We start from the raw sequence: 17,684 nt of genomic DNA, 5'->3' as shown, positions 1-17,684 counted from the left end.
TGCACTGCAAAAATTCAGCTTCCGAAACCAAGGAAAAAAAGTAATAAAATGAGGGAAATATTACTTGAAATAGGACAAATTATCTGCCAACAGAACAGGAAAATTTGACTTGCCAAGACTTCTTGAAACAAGTGAACTGCTCTGACATAAAAACTGCCTGATGAGAAGAAATATCTTGTCAATCAAAAAACAAGCGTATAATGCCTTGATTTAAGATATTTCATCTTAGATTTAAATTTTTGCAGTGTGTGTATGCACATTTTCCAGAGAGTATGTTTGAGCATCGTTAACTTTCTTTCCTCTTTCATCCATTCACCACTCCTCATTCAATCCTCCATTTTTCTTCGTCCTCCTCCTCCCGACGTCCCTTTTAGCTCTCGTAACTTGTACTTAAAATGAGCTATTCATTTTGGTGTAAGAGTCCTCTTGACTCCTCTTTGGTCAAACCAGTGGCTGCCTCTGCTTGTCGGGATTGTCTTGATAATACATATATACTCTTTTTTTTAGCCCCGGTCGTTTTGGTAATTAGATTCAACGCGGGGCTCATATTGATCAAACGATATCTCCGTGTAATGAAAAGCTTTTATAGGACGCACGGCAGCTATTTATAGTGCGATCCATAACGCGTTGCCGTACAGCGGGGGCCCTAATGCACATCGGCCGGGCTCCTGTGCATAAATCGCCAGCGGAGGTATGAAGTCAGAGCCCAACATAAGTGGATCCATGATGAAGGAGTGGGAGGTCAGGAAGACAGATAAGAGCCGAGAAGAGAGTGATGGAGTGGAAGGAGAGATTAAAAAACAGACAAGGGATCAGGTGAAAGAGGGAAGAAGAGGGCGGGGAATATGAAAAAAAAGGATGGAGGAGAGAAGAAAATGAATTCTGAAAGGTGGGCAGGGCAGGAAATGGAGATGCGGAAAGAGGCGAAGCAGTCAAGAGAGACGAGGATATGAAGGAAACCACCTTGAGATATGAGTCCTTTATTTCCAGTTTGCTCATTCCTTCATACGACCGTAAGAACCATCACCACTGCGATGATGGGATGCAAACTGTAATGCGCGCTAGATCAACGATACGGTCCCTTATAGAGAGTATGATAGATAGTTCCTCTATAGGGCACAAGGGGAGGTGAGGGAGGAAGAATGAATCAAAGGACAAAGACTGGAAAGAAATAAGACTGAAGGATGAAGTGTGGGACCGAAGCAAAAAGAAATATGTAAAATAACAGTCCATTATTTTGGTTTGTCGCTCCCTATGACACCCTGAGGACAGCAGGTGAATTAGGAGGAGGCAGATGGGACACCTCCAAGGCCCCGTCCCACTGTGTGTCTGCATGTTGGTTGGCAACGGGTGAAACACAGCCTGCCACTCCTGCTGTCTAAATGAGGAGCCCCTCTCTCTCTCTCTCTCTCTCTCTCTCTCTCTCTCTCTCTCTCTCTCTCTCTCTCTCTCTCTCTCTCTCTCTCACACACACACACACTCAGTCTCTCTCTCTCTCTCTTTTTCTCTTTAATGGGGCACTGGCCTGGGGCGCTGAACCAGCTCCCTTCGGAGCAACACACACAGCACGCACACACACTGATTATACATTACAGACACTCCTGGATGCCCTTGCACACGGTGTGATAAACACACACACACACACACACACACACACACACACACACACACACACACACACACACACACACACACACAGAAAGGGAGAAGCAAGAGCAACCGCAGCCTCACAAATTATGCCCCAGTCTGTGAGATGATGAATCTGGTTGGTTATTAGTTAGTGGAGGAGGGAGGCGCACTGCTTAGGCCCTTTAATGGGCTATAATTTGGAAGATAACTGTATTGTCCTATCTCTCTTGACATTTAAATCTAATCAGACCCTGCTGGTTAGCACTGTGGTCCACGACGAGGGAGCCCGGGAGGGATGAAAGGCTGGCAGCGGAGGAGGATCTGGTCCATAGCGGGGCGTGCATCCCTACGGCTGAAGCTAAGCAATTAGAAAACAAGGCACACACATTATTTCCTGCATTGCTTTCTTTGTGTGCTTTTTAACAATCGCTTTGCGAAGCCTGAGCTTCCGTGACAGAATAGCGTAGAAACAGATACGTACAACGTCACTTTACCTTCCACACACACACACACACGCACGCACACGCTCGCACACACACGCCCTCATACACACACACACACACACGAGGGACTCGCTCCAAGGCCTCGTCTCTGCTCCTTATTACCACAGATGAGATGCTCAGTTTGATTAACACTTCTCTTTCATCCTCTTCATTAGCGGTGGAAAGCCACTGCAGCGGCCACGGCCCGTGAAAACGGGGGGGGGGGGCATGAATTAGAGTCCACTTATTCCGCGGACCGCCACTAATTCCACACAACGGCGGGTAATGGTGGGGAGTAATCGGAAAAGGGTGTTTCTAATTGTTTCTTTGGATGGCGTCGCTGCAGCGGTTGTTGCGCAGCGAGCCGGGCCGCTCAAAGAGCCCCGAGCAGAGGCCGGCGCCGGCCTTTTCGGAGGGTCCGGCGCGACTCCGTTCGACAGAGCTCGCGAGCAGTAGACGCTCGTCGACGAGCCAATTTCCTCCGGCGAACGCGTCTTTGCCGAGCGGAGGAGCCGGACGCCGGTCAATGAGAACCACCTGGCGCTGAGGGAAGCGATTAGGGTTGGCACCGCAGCGAGCAGCGAGAGCTGTTTGGTTAAGGAGCTTCGGTTTGTTGGAGAAATATTGACGTTAGGGTTTTGTCAAAGTGAGATCTGAGGCACAGTGTTGTTTTGTTGGCGCTCAATTAGAGGGAACTGTTTTGGTTACGCCGGCATGTGTTTTGGGTTTTCGACACTGGCGCTGATTGCAGAGTGGGCCGGAGCGTGGGACGTGCCACATCAGTGGGGTTGTGGGTTTCCTACACAGACGCCGCGCACACACACACACACACACACACACACCAGCTTGGCTAACCCCGGAGGACGAACACTTTGTCCGCGCTGATGGGAGGTTTATTGCGACCGCAACAATTTGTCTGTGAATGCAGAGAGAATGGTGGTAAGAGGCCCGGTTGCAATCGGGCCCACCCACACACACACACACACAAACACACACACACACACACACACACACACACACACACACACACATACACACACACAGTGCACACACACGCTTCAGATGAAAGTGGCGTTCAATGAGCTTTGTTTGAATTAACAGACATTACAGCAGTCAAACTTTCAGGACCCCCGGCCACATTCATTCAGTGCTAACAGACCCATTGTTTAATATTTACTTCTTCAAGGATCCTCAAAGTAAATTAAAGGAGCTTCTGTTTATTATTTTTTATTCTTCTTCTGTCAGTTATGACATTGTACTCATCAAAGTAGTCAGATGGGCGATCAGGTTGATTGTTGTAAAGAAGCCCGAATCGTAAAGGGTGTTTGTGAAGAAGTGTTCGGGCTTTAATTTGACTATTTCCCTTTGTTTTCTCTACCGTATCCGTTTGGCTAACCTTGAGGTTTGTGTGAACGGTGCGGTCCGACTCCTTTTCATACTGATTGGGCCGCCTTTACCGGATCTGAGCAGTCATCTTGGTGAATACGATGTTATTATTAGCCCGAGAAGTAGCAACCCAATAAGACCAGAGTTGTACGAAAGCAGAATGATCCTATAAATTAAATAATACATGACTATAGCGCTGCTCATGTTCTTGGAGACAAGCCCCTGGAGCTTAACCTCTGAGCCGCTGCGGCATCCTTCTGAAGGCTCATTCACTTTGATGTTTATTTAATTTATTTGACCTTTTAATTTAACCGGGCATGTCAGATCCTTCTCTGCTACCTTGGCTGATGACGGGGTGTGTGTGTGTGTGTGTGTGTAGGTGTGTGTAGGTGTGTGTGTGTGTGTGTGTGTGTGTGTGTGCATGTGTGTGTGTGTGTGTGCGCCTTCTCACAAGGGTTATCATGGTTGAGTGAATGTTGGCTCTCGGACAGTAGCGTTGATCACATTTGATGATGGAAATACATACCACAGAGGATTGTGTGTGTGTGTGTTAATGTGTTTGTGTGTATATGTGTGTACACAAAGGCAACGCAATGGCAGGCAGATCAAGGAGGTCATGATAGTCATGGTTTTTGCTTGTTGGTCTCTGTTTTGTTTTTTTTCATCACGCCTCGGTTTTGCATCTCGTTACTCATTTTCCGTATCCACCTGTTCTTTCTTGTCTTTTCCCGTTTCCTTTAATCATCGCTTCATTATAGCCGACTTGTTTTCCGCTCTCCTCTCGGACTGTGTTTTGTCCACATTGTCCCCTTCTCTCTGTTTCTCTTTTAATCTCTCTCATCTCTGTTAATCCCTTCATCTCTCCACAGTCTGGATCTTGGCATTTAGGCCTCTAATTGAGCTGGCGTCACTTGAATACTTCAGAAAGCAGAAGAGCAGAGAAGCCCGTCATTGTTTTCTGTGCCCTGCAGAGGGAGAGAGGGGGAGAGAGAGAGAGAGGGAGAAACAGAGGGAGAGAGAGAAAGAGAAGGAGAGGGAGAAAGAGAGGGAGACCATGAGGGAGTTTGCAATTTTGTGTACGTGCTTTTCGTCTTCATTTGTAATTGTTCAGGTGTGTGTGTCAATTGCAATGGCAGCTTTTAAATGAGTCTTTCTTTCCTGTGGGTTTCGTGGACTGCGTCACGCTCACAGTAGTCACAGTACAACATGTGGAAAGAAAGTGTTTTCTCTGTAATATATAGTAAAGACCAGAATGATTGAAACAAAGACAGACAGTTGGAGACTTAACCTTGAACGACATTTAATGACCTGTAATCGAAACACAATTGATTGTTGCTCCCCCACTGATTTGGTTTTATTCTATCATGACTCAGCTTACACCAAGGTCTCTTTCCATTAAATAATTCAAATAATGTGTTTTACACTTTTATTTGAAACACATTTGATTTTTGCTTCTCTCAGCTGACGCACCAGCCCCAAATCGTGAAATGAAGCAATAGCCTGCTCCTTTTGTAAAATGTGTTTGACAGCTACTCTGGCTTTCCACTAACACATCCTAGTACACACAAACACATACACACACACACACACACACACACACACACACACACACACACACACACACACACCATGGAACAAATCCCTGGCTAGCTCCAGTGCGCTGCAGAGGTGCTGATCAATCAGGGTGAGGTTGTGTGGTCATAGTTGTAATCTTCACCTCTACTTTCTGCCCCAGGCCTGTGTGTGTGTGCGTGTGTGTGTGCGTGTGTGCGTGTGTGCGTGCGTGTCTGGGTGTGGAAAGGAGACTGAGCGAGGAGAGGGAAAGAAATGGTTAGAGACAGAGTGAGGTTGCTGTACTTTTTTCAGGTGAGAGGCAGCGGTGGAAAGGAAGAGTATGTGAGTGAGAGAGGAAGATGGAGAGAGAGAAATGGTCTTCCTCGAGTCCTCAAGTTGCAAATGGAAAGAGGACCCACTGCAGGATGGCCTACAGGCAAAACTAACCTAGCTAACACACACACACACACACACACACACATACACACACACAGAAACAAAAACTGATGGAAAAAACTGAAATATGAAGCGTTGGCAGCGAACATCAGCACATACAGTAAGAGACACACGCATACACACACTGACATGTACACCTATCTGTGTGTGTGTGTGTGTGTGTGTGTGTGTGTGTGTGTGTGTGTGTGTGTGTGTGTGTGTGTGTGTGTACATGTCTTTGTTCTGTCTGGCTGTCCTCTTGGCACGTAAATCATAATGGATCTCATTATCCAGCTGGGATGGCTTGGTGGGGCCTGTCTGGCGGGAGATGATAGCTGGATGGCTGAGGGGCTGCCACCACACGCACACACACACACACACACACACACACACACACACACACACACACACACACACACACACACACACACACACACACACACGCGCACGCACACATGCACACTCAGCTTTATCCATGCATGCATGTTATTTAGCTTGCATAGCTACTGTAGGAGCATACACGTTTCATTTTCACTCATCAACAGAAGGAAGACAACATACATACACACACACACACACACACACACATGCACACACACATGCACACACAAATGCATGTTTGCAGCCCATCCAGACACAATGGACATTAGTGGCTCAGCTTGCCATCAGACAGAAGGGGAAGTGATGCAGAGTAGAGGGAGCGACGGGTGAAAAATGGAACTTATCCTCTTACTCCCGCTCTCCCTCTCTCTCTCTCTCTCTCTCCTCATCTTCCCCCTCTCCTCCCTTTCTTTCTGTGTGTCGGTCTTTCTCCCTCCTCATCTCCTATCCGTCACTTGTTTGGAGGACACCGGCAGATGTCGGTTCGTCCCTTGTGCTGCCTCCATATCACAGCGCCGTCCCCCACGTAGGACACGAGCAAAGCATGAATCACACGGACATGTGCAGGAGACATTGAGGTTGGGGAAAAAATATATATATATATTTATATATGTTGTGTACCAGTAAATCACTTACGCTTTGTGAGTCTTGTACACGGGCGCATATACAGCAGCCATCGGGTATCCGAGCAGTGCTGGCTCTTATGCTGCGAATACAGGCGGAGCAGTCGGTTGCTCGTAACGCGGTTAGGGCCTACACCATTTGTCTGGACATGACCATTACCCGAGCCAATTACGGGCTGGTGTACAGGCGACTCGCCAACAACCTAATGTTTTCCCGTCATGCCTGCCCCCTGCACACACACACACACATACACAGGCAGAAGGGGGTGAAATAGATAGAGAGGAAGGATGGAGGGCCCGGGGCAAAACCCAGACCCCACCCGGCTGACTGACTGATACAGCTAATAAACTTTCATTTAAGCTAATGTTCCCCCCTTTTTCTGTTTTTTTTTTCTTCTTTTTTTTTCCTTCCCTTCTTTCCTCACTCTCCTTCCTTACCTTCTCCCCCCCCCCCCCCCCTTCTCTCTCTCTGTATTTTTCTGTCTCTGCTCCAGAAGAAGGGCTCGTCCGAGCAGCAATCGATGCGGGCAGCCCACCAGCCGGAAGCCCAGTTGGCCGAGCGGCGCACCACTCAATCAGTCTGAACAGCAACACAAAGGGGCTGCTGGCGAGCAACAGAGGTAGACACACTCTCGGTATACGGCAGTAGATCCTGGACTCAACTCATTTCATAAATCATACAGACACCCCGCAACAGCAGTAAATGTGATTCATGGAGTTCTCTATATCTAAACAAAGCCGAGTGAATCAACAGCAACACATCACGCCCGTCTTCAAAATAGCAGGCCGCGGCCTGGCGGCTCACGTCTCCTCGCCGCCGCCATCCCTTCTATCTTTGAATACTCCAGGCGCTGTGCTAATTAAACTTCCAGACAAAAGCAACCGCTGTGTTTGGCTTTTATTTATCGGCGCTCAGTGGGCTTTGTCTGAGACCACATTTGGCTCAGTGTGTACATGTGTGGTTTCCCCTGAGCAGCTGACGGTGTCAGGATGTGTCAACCACACGCGCCGTTTCATTGCGTCCTGTCGCTTTGCAGGTGCTAATATACAGTATGCCATGCGGTTGTCGAGAGATGTTAAAACTGAATCATTTAAAACTGTCAATAGGTATTGTAAATGATTTAATCAATCAGACCAGTAAATATATATATATATGAAAAATTCTAATCCTGAGTTTTGTCACTAAAAGGAGACACTGGTGCCCCTGAAGCTGAAACTGTTTTATACTTATTGTCCTTTTCTCTCCCATTCAACACGTGCAATACAAGTTGGCCGGAAGAGTATTGTAACATCATCTGAAATGATAGTTTTTACGCTTTACCCCATTTTTCTGAAAAGGGAACGGACGTTTTTACGGCTGCAATGAATGATTTTATGTTGAATGTCAGAAGGTAGTTAAAATGTACACCCTAATTAATGTAATTTAGAGAAGATTTACAGTAATCATCCAAACACTCTGACATCTAAAACCAATTAAACTAATATCAAAACTGTCCGTCCTTGGAGCAGTTGCATCGGCGCTCGCTGTGCTTTTTGCAGCCTGGCACGTGCAGCAGGACACCAAGCACAAAAGCTGCCGAGCGCCGTGTGCCCAATTACACCGATGTTCCCGAAATATCGCAGTGCAGTATTTATAGACACGGTTAGTTCTATCCGGTGTAACGCCTTAAAAACTAATCTTGGCCATTTTGGAGGTCAACATTTTTGTCAAAAGGGGAGCTTAAACAGAGTTAACATTGATTTCCCGCCTTGATCTGATAATAATTGGTTCCTTGGGACCTGCGTTGTTTTAGTTATTTTTAAATGAGTGTCTAAACAACAACAACAACAACAACAACCTGAGCCCCGCTAATTGAAATCATCTCTTCATGTGCCACAAGTCAGGATCCATTAGGACAGATTAGGTCCCAATGAACGGTAATCCGCGGCAAATCAGGGTCATCAGATGGCGTGGACGGTCTCAGGAGAAAACGCGCTCCGCAGAAGGACCGCTGAGGCGTGTTGTTGCAAACACTCTCCGGCTCGCTCCCGTCAAGCACCTTCGGTGGCTTTTGATATGCGAAAGGAGAGTCTTTGATCTGTTGAGTGCACAACCGCCTGAAGTTGAGTTGCCTCGTTTCACTCCTTCATCCACTGAACTACAGGCAAATACACTTCTCCGACGCTCCGTATATTCTTTTTTTCTCTCCGTCTCCAAATTGCTTTTGATGCTTCAAGAGAGAAACGACAAGTGTCACCTGAAAGAGGGGGAGAGGAGTTCTGGATGTGAATTACAGCTCGAGTGGGTGTCTTTAAATACTCGAGGCATTTTGAAGCATTTTGTTGATATTATTGTTTTCCCATCTCGACGGCAATCAATCAATCAAATGCTCTCAAACAGAAAGGAAAAAGAATCAGGTATCTGTGCCTGGCACACGGGCGTAATAACAGGACCGAATAATACCCATGTTTGTTGTTTATGTTCTTTACGATATGTTTACTTTCTTGATGATAATTTTGGGGGGAGTGGCTTTGAAGGGATTTGCTGTCAGTGTTGCCAACTTTCTTGAAAGATTTAGCCGATTCTGGAGCCGGCTCTACCAGGTCCTCGCATTGGAAAAGGCTTGGCAACACTGGCTTTTCCAGTTGGATGGTGTTTTAAATCCGGCGAAGTCTCTCCTGCAACCTCCAGGTTTACTTCTGCTGGACAGCAGTGATACGAGCAGACTTCAGTCCATTCACCCTGCTGCAGGCTCATCCTCCCGGAGGTCCCGGCCCTGCAGAGTGCGCCGGAGGTGTGCTACAGTAGGCGCGGCAGACAGTCTTAGTATTTTTTAATAAGACGGGCGATGACAATAAATCCAACGCCCTATCAGCCGCTCGCCCCTCTGCCTCTCTCCCGACCAAACCCATAGCGATGCCGCATTACCCGCTGCCGCCTTCAATTACGCCATTCATCATGCGTCTTATCTGCCCGCCGCTTTGATTGAGTGTGCAATGGGAGGCATCGCAAACCCTGCATTCTCCACACCAGTGTGTGTGTGTGTGTGTGTCTGTGTGTGTGTGTGTGTGTGTTGACAGAAATGGAAAACTGCATTTGGGGGGATGTGGAACTGTGGCGGCGGGTGAATATGGGATGTATTGGGATGTATGAGTGTGTGAAGAGTGGCTGAGATGCAGCAAGGGTGTGTGTGTGTGTGTGTGTGTGTGTGTGTGTGTGTGTCTGTGTGCATATCTACAGTAGTGTATAAATCAAACCAGATGATCGTCCCCCACTCTGATCCGCTCTGTCTCAGCAAGCACATTTCTCTTTCCCCACTCCGACTGTCCCGGTACTTCTTTCCTTCCCTCATTCCCCCGCTTTCTCTCCTCCTCCTCCTCTTCTTCCTCTTCTTCCTCCTCCTCCTCCTCCTCCTCCTCCTCCTTCTCCTCCTCCTCCTCTTCAGGGGAACAGATTTGTCTGGGGGCCCCTGTCTAATCTCCAGCAGTGCCGGGTGTTGGGAGACGGGCGACAAATTTTAATAAGCAACTGGGCGCTGTAATTTAGCGGCCTGGGAGGGAGATTAGGCTGATTGATGCCGGGCTCGTCTAATGGTCCAGCCTACGGCTCCCGGCCCAAATTGGTGGTAATGAAAGTTTTGTGCAAATTGAGATGGAGGAAAATAAGGCATCTTCCCTTCACTCTCTCCATCTTCATTCAATGCTCCGTATCCATCGCTCTGTTTCTGTCCTCCCGTTCATTTTCCCTGCTCTTTCAATCATTTTCACGAGGTGCGTCTTTCCCTCCGTCTCCGCCCGTCACCTCCTCCGTCTTTGCTCCCCTCTTGCTTTTTCTGACCCTATTTCCCTTTCTCTCTCTCAGGCTCTTTCTTCATCTCCGTCGCCCTTTTTCATGCCCACCGCTTACTCTGCCTCATTACCAAAAATCGATTTGTTCCTCATCGGCTGTCTCTCTCCTTTTTTTTTCTCTCTTTCACTGTTTTTCTCTGACACTCCTGAGTCACTTTCTGTCCCTGCTTCACTCCATCTCGTAGGTTATTTAATTTAACTCACACTCTCATTTGCCCCCCCTCCCCGCCCCCGTCTTCCTCCGTGGCCGTGCCTGTAGGAGATTTATGTGTGTGTGTGTGTGTGTGTGTGTGGTTGTGTGCGGCTGGGTCGGGAGGTGTTGTCTGAGTCGCTTCTGTGTTGTCAGGACACATTCATCTCGATCTACAGGGAGATGGGACGACAACGCTGATGACTGTCTACCTCCACCTCTCTCTCCTTGCATTCCTCTTTTCCTCTGTCTGTTTCTGTTTCTCTCACTCCCTGCTTTTCTGTTTCTTCCTGCCACCAAATCGCTTTCAGCTGCCACTCCGACGGGCTCCGTCTGCCGTGCATTATTAAGCCGTGGAGATTTCCAGGCCACGTTTCAGGATACGGCAAATGTTGCCAGCGCCTCGTCCCACTGGCAAACTCTGCATTTTTCCCATATATTTGTCAGAATGTTTTACAATATTACAAGTTAGCTGTCTGAGGTTTGACTTTCACTTATTATAAATAACCGTTGCTGCTGGCTTTGAATGCATCAATCCAATTCAATCAGCACCGGAGAAAAGCTACAGAAACGCACATTTTATGAACGTAAAAGAACGAAGACTTTCTCCGTAATGAGGGCGGTGCTCATCCAGTGGTAGCAGAAGACTACAGCACATTTCATATTCCGACTGTTATTAAATCCCCTGACAATGGACGCGATGGCGTAAATTCACATGGGATTCCTGGCCCGATAGGAATTAATCTTATGATGTGCGTACGTGCGTACGTACGTGTGCATTTGGGCACATCTATACAGTCACACGTTTCACACATGTGAGTGGGTGTTTATGTGTGCAAGCCAGCTACCCAGCTCCTCTTCCCCAACAACAGAGCGACTGTCTTCCGGCACTTTTCAATCCCCCTTTCTCTCAACTCCCACACAGCTCTGTACTCGTGGTAGCGCGAAAAAAAAGAAAGAAAGAGAGATGATGGTGCCGAACTTGTCGTCCTCCTCTCTCGCTGCCACCTTGAGTTATGCACTGATCTATCATTAATAGCCTCATTAGCATTTTTTTCTCCCTCTGAGGTGCTTGTGTATATAGTTCAAACTACAGCGCGGATGCTCACATCATTAAACAAGCGAACATCCTACATTCTCTATATGACAAAAGCGGAGGTGTGTGGGAGGAGGCGGCGATAACACAATGCACTTTGATAGTTCCAACATGAAGCGTGTCTTACGGTCCCCAAATATCACTTCCCTCCTCTGTTCCCCCTCCAGACCTCCTGTAAAGTGTGTTTCTCAACTCATATTGCACAACCGCGGCCATTTTGCAACGTCCTGGACGAAAGTGGACAAAAAGAAGACTTGTTCCAAACCTGCACTTCGTCCAAGGCCGGAGAGGGAACTAGCGAGGCGGCCGGTGTGATGCTCAGGGGCGAAGATGCAGCTCAGCCTCTGAAATGAGTGGCAACCCGCCCGTGAAGTTGATCTTGGCGAGAAGCCGCCCCTGTTGATTGCTCACCAAGGTCTGCGGTTGGGATCCCAGACGACACAATATAAAACTGCCTAAATGCGGCGTGGTTGCAGCGCTGGTGTTGGTAACTTCAGATTGGATGTGGCTTCTCTCCACAGGAGCTGTTTGTAACGTTCGCACGCGGCTCGCCAAAGAGGTTTGTCGGAGTTGATTGTTTATTCTTTCTTGGGAGAGAGGGAGGGAGGGAGGAAGGGAGGGACGGGGTTGTATGTATGAGATGGATGACGGAAACATGGAATGTGGCTTAGACCGTAAACCCATGGGAATTCTTCGTTCCTGGTTTCCTTTTTTGAGTTGTAGCTTGTTTAAAATGTTCGGTGGTCAGGCGTGCAGTAATTTGGCACTGTTCAGCACATTGCACAAGTTTTTCTGCAAGCCAACACGCCGCTAGCTGTTTCCTGGAGAGGCAGTAAGACAGGGCCATTTTAATAAATAAACCCTTGGGACACCGAGAACAATGGATAATGCTTGGCTGCTCCCTCGACTTTTCCTCTCGTGCCTTTGCCTCACTGGATTTCATTTCAGCACGGCTTATTTGAAGGTTTTTTCCTCAAAGATATGGAGTGATCACTTTGATTGTCTACCTCCTCCTGATTATCTCCCTCCGATGATACAGGCTGGTGGAGGCGCAATAATGCACGAAACCCAGAGCGTCTGAATAGTAGCTGTTTGCTGAATGCTCTCCGCCCACCTTATAGTTTTATGGCGGATGATGCTGTGAGGTATTAAATGCGCTGACGGAGCGCTTTGATCTTCAAGCTCCCCTTCATATGATGGTGGGATATGTCTGATAGTACGGGCAGCAGCGGAGGAGGGGATGGAGGTGGGGGGGGGGGGGGGGGGGGTTGCACGTTCCTCTGGCTGGTTGCAGAGATATGAAGCTGGGTGTGGAAATGGAGGATGGAGGAGGGAAGGAGTAGGGCGAGGTGCTGATGGGAAAGAGACGAATGGCGTGCCAGTGTCAGAAGTGGTCATGTGCCGAGGAAAAGAGCAGGGGAGAAGGAGAGGGAGGATGGAAGGAGGGCTTGACTGATTAACCTGTTTACCTCCCTGAAAATGCCCCCGGGCGCCATTCTGATTAAAGTTCAGCCTTTCATCTATCATCGCCTCGGCCGGCTCGAACCTTACGAGCTGCCGATACCAAAACGCCGTCAAAACGATGGAGCCTCCGACCCGAGCCACCGCCACACCCTCCGCCGGCACAGCGCCGGCTCTGGACCAGAGGCTTCATGGGCATTTCATCCTCTCCCCCCCCCCGTCAGCCCTCGACAGCTCTTGAACCCAACCCCCTCATGGTGCTCTCCTCTTTCTCTGACTCTTCCTATCTCGCACACTGAGTTTGTGTGCGTGTTTTTTTTTTTCTGTGTCTACTCCTCCCACTCTGCTCCTAAGCCTCTGGCTCTCAAGACTCGAAGGGAACGGGAGCTCGTGTGTCTCAGCCTGTTTCCTCCAGTGATGTGTTTTCCCAATTCGAGGCTTTTAGCACCTTTTCAGCATAATACGATTACACCCGTTTGGGGACGGGATATTGTGAACTCTCTAAAAATATCCCTCCAGTCTACTCGCAGCAGCACACCAGCGCTGCCGCGAGTGGACCGTTCGCGGTGACTGGCAGAGGCAGCGCTGCACACAATGTTCTGACCACTCAAGCACAAATTGTTAGCCCTTTTAAAAGCTTTTTGCACCGTCATGGACCCGGTGTGTGTTAAGGACAGCCGGATGGGGATAGGAGAAGACAGGGCTTGGCAATTAGGTCCGGCCGTGGACCGTAGGGACATGTGAAGGCAGAAAGGTGCCGTGGAGACGCGCGCCTGACTGTCCTTCAAGATAAACAGTAGCGTCAAAAACAAGTGCCGAAGCTCTTTCGCATCGAAATCATGACCATCAAGAAACAGAGGAAGTTGGAAGCTAACTAAATCCTTATTTTGCCAAAAGTGATTGATTACATATTGAGAATGATTGTGTTTTGCATTTTATAAAATAGATAAATAAATACATTGTAATATATAAATAAATACCTCTTTTTAAGGGATGTCAGGAAATGAAACTTTGTATTTTGTGTTCGTGCCTCCCGTCAGTTTTTATAGTTATTTTTCAGGTAACACGGTAAAGAAATACAGGCTTTGTAAATTTAAATAAAGGTAACTTCTGCCATGTTTACTCCACCTCATTTCAGCACCCGGAGCTGTCCATCTGTTAAACTGCCTGTCACGTGCAGCAGCACACGCTACAGTGTCACTTTGCTTTAATATGTTTTTGTCTGCAGAAGAATTCTGAAACAAGAACATTTCACATCGCAGAGGACGCTGCCAGATGTGTCGGGCTAGATTCGACCTGTGGGCAGCTGTTTGCCAACTTCTACTACGCCGTAACTCAGGATCGCTTGACAGCTCTCAGTGTTCGCGGCGCACAAACAAAACACTTTTGTTATCAAGTGCATTCAAGTCGGAGCTGGGTTCTCTGCCACCAGTAAGTCTTCCTCACTTCGACGAGGCTCCTCCTTCAGCGAGACAGAAGTCTATCTCCTGGATTTCAGCGTGTTCCTCTCCAGTGTCGATCTCCTTTGATCGCTCTCCTCCCCGCTTATCCGCGAATGGTAGCAGAAAATTGGGCCATTGCCGTGTTTGATCATGCTTTCGCTCGGTCTCCCAGGACGCCATCCCAACCATTTTTTCTTTTTTTTTTTTTTTTTACTCTTCTTTGCTTTTCCTGTGTCTTTCTCTCAGCCTGTCTCCCTTTATCTTTCCCCTGTGAGGGAAAGTTGACTGAAAACACATGGTCTGCCCAGTCATGCCTTAACGCACGCTCCTTGTTGTCAGTCAGGCCTTACAGCAAAACACAGCCAGCTTTCACTAAAGCTGCGAGTCCTGCTTTTTGTTACCAAAATGCCAAGGTTGACATTTGTTTGGCATTTTAGCAATGTGTACTACAAGGTCTGGATTTGTTACACATGTCTTCTATAGATCAAAGTGGCAGGATGTTATTAATGTTTCAGGTTTGATTAAGTATGCATATTTGTATTTATTAAATACAGTGGGAAGTATGTATGTTGATGTTTTCTAGGTGGATTTCAGACAGTGAACATGGTCTAATCCAGATTTGGTTCAGAATTGGATCAAAAAAATAGGATTTGGCCTTGTTTTTCTCATATTTATTTTGTCAAACATACACACAAACGTAGCCTGGTGTTGTTCCATTCTGAGCTGATAAGGGCATTTGTACGCGCGTGTGCACATCTGTGTACACAAAATTAGCTCAGGGAGTGCTGTTATTGGTCTTCATGGACCCGAACCCTGGGGGCAACGGGAGAGGCTGAGGTGATTTCACTTCAGCACAGACAGCCTCTATGGTGTTACAGCAGCCTGTGATGGACTGATTTAATCCCACTGATGGTGCTCATAAGACACAGGAAAGGGGATAGACAGACTAGCAGGTGCACACACACACACACACACACACACACACACACACACACACACACACACACACACAGTCATCCTTCAGTCATATGTGGACATAACAGGAATTGTGAGTGTGAGAGAGGGAGAGTGAGAGAAAAGGAGAGGTCAGCAGGGCTAACACAGTCCCCTGGCTGTTCTCAAGGTTAATGTGAGACTGACAGCGGCTGCTATTAGCGGCCTTCAGATGGTCTCAACCCCCCATATGCGGAGCTGATTCATCCCAGTGGCAGCAGTGCATTAAGATGTAACAGCCTCTCTCCCTGATGTCACTCACCCCTTCAGACAGGGCCGACATCATAATTGTACTTTTCCTATTAACTCCTATTGTCTACGCTCAACCACGATGGTCCATTAAAGGGAAAGGTGCTGCCGTTACCACCTCGTTCTCACGTGTCACTCGGCTCTTCCTACGTGTCATTATTTCATGTCATCCCATTGTCTGTTAATTGAAATACCACAGACATTGTCTATATGGTCCATTAAAAGGGACAGGAGCCTTGTTCCTAAGTGTCACCGCTACTTTAGGTGCTAGCTCATTAATTTTCATAGTCTATGTTTGACTTACACATGCACAGAGGGGTGGGGCTGAAGAGAGGGGAAAACACCATCAAGAAGAGATGCACACTGGCATGTTGAAGATCACCCGAACCATCCAAAACCTCATTTACATTTTAATTCAAAGACATTAAGCAGATGCTCGCATCAAGTGCAGGTTGATGTTTTGTGTTTCGCTCAAGGACGCTAAGGTGAGGGGGGGGTTGCTCCGTTGGGTGAAAACAGCCATTTTCAGTTTTCATGGTTATTAGTCACATTTTATTTTGAGTTGCAATGACAGTGAAGTGTTTTGTTCCGTGATTGCATTTCATCTAATGACTAAAGCAGCTTTGTTGGAAAAGGCTGGGGGGGGGAGATGAAATACATTGGAGTTGGAAAATGGAAGCAGAGAGTGAAGTTGAAAAGAAAAGATACGCTCAACACTTCCTCATGCATCAGAATTGTTTACGTTTCTTCAAAGTAGATCATCATTGGTCATTTAAAGACTCAGAAGAGGACAAATACCGTGTAAAGTTTTTGTCTCACAAACATAGCTGATGAGCCGATGATAAGCAAGACTGACAGAGTGGAGGCTGTCTTTGTGCCTGTGTGTGTGTGTGTGTGTGTGTGTGTGTGTGTGCGTGTCTGTGAGTGCGCCTGGGTCCATATGAAGAGTGATGATGTTGTTGACTCGCTGTCGGCCGGATGCCAATCAATCAATTAACCAATCAATAGTCATCTGGTGAGCACCTTAGGACACTGGGGAAAATCTCCCAGAAACACTCGAATCAATTACTTTTTGGCCACAGGCTTGTGCTCAAAACACACACACACACGCACACACACACACACACACACACACACACACACACACACTCCTCCATTGATACAGTTATATATTTGTACTTATGCAGGCTTACGTGTTGAAGTCTCTGCCTCCACATGCCCAAACGTGCAGGCATCAGATTGCAGTGCCATGGGAAAAAGAAAAATGAGTAAATTCTGTCATTCCCCTCATTCGTCATCCTCTCCTCCCCCCCCCCCCCCCCCCCCTCTCTCTCTCTCTCTCTCCCGGCCCTAATGGAAAGCAGCATTCCCTGGCTGCCGTCAGCAGCTATAGCCAGCTACACTATAACAGAGTTAATAGATAGGTCTGGAAGCTTATGGAGCCCATGCATTTTAAATGGGAGTTTTATGACTCCTGGAGAGCAGGCGAGGGAAGAGAGGCCGGAATATTCTTGATATTAGTTCCCTGAGTGTGTCTGCATGAGAAAGGGAGAGCAGTGGTTAGGATCGAGTATCACAGTTTTTCTTGTTTCTTGTCGCTGTTTTTTTCATTTCTCCTCCTGGTTTTTCTTTCCCCCATCTTTCACTCCATTTATTTCAAATTCTCTCCTGTTGAGCTCTACGCCCACACTCATCTCATCTCTAAGGTCATGCTGATCATGGGCAGCATGTTAGGATGTAAGCTGAATGCGTTTTTGGGGCATTGTTTTGCTTACGCACGTAATATATGTTATGCATGCGTGCCCTAGAGTCCTACCGCTCGGTAGTATTCATCTCTGTCTTTCTGCCCTGACCCACAAACCCCTGTCCCCTCTCAGCTGTTTCATACAAGCACAAACGCACACGAATACACACGCGTACACACAGCCGGCCGGC

The 17,684-nt window shown here is 47.6% G+C and overlaps 1 protein-coding gene across 1 annotated transcript in view; it reads left to right on the top strand.

Moving 5' to 3' along the window:
• Window positions 1-17,684, top strand: part of raraa (retinoic acid receptor, alpha a) — a 130,200-nt gene that overhangs the window by 30,890 nt on the left and 81,626 nt on the right. Inside the window, exon 2 of the mRNA XM_068582567.1 lies at window positions 6,985-7,110. The gene's annotated coding sequence lies outside the window, so the exon portion shown is untranslated. The remainder of the gene's footprint in view (window positions 1-6,984; window positions 7,111-17,684) is intronic.

The sequence above is a fragment of the Clinocottus analis genome, unplaced genomic scaffold, assembly GCF_023055335.1.
Source record: "Clinocottus analis isolate CAN_PGR_092001 unplaced genomic scaffold, fCliAna1.0.p SCAF_19, whole genome shotgun sequence".
NCBI classification, from domain to species: domain Eukaryota; kingdom Metazoa; phylum Chordata; class Actinopteri; order Perciformes; family Cottidae; genus Clinocottus; species Clinocottus analis.
This window is presented reverse-complemented; position numbering and strand designations above follow the sequence as displayed.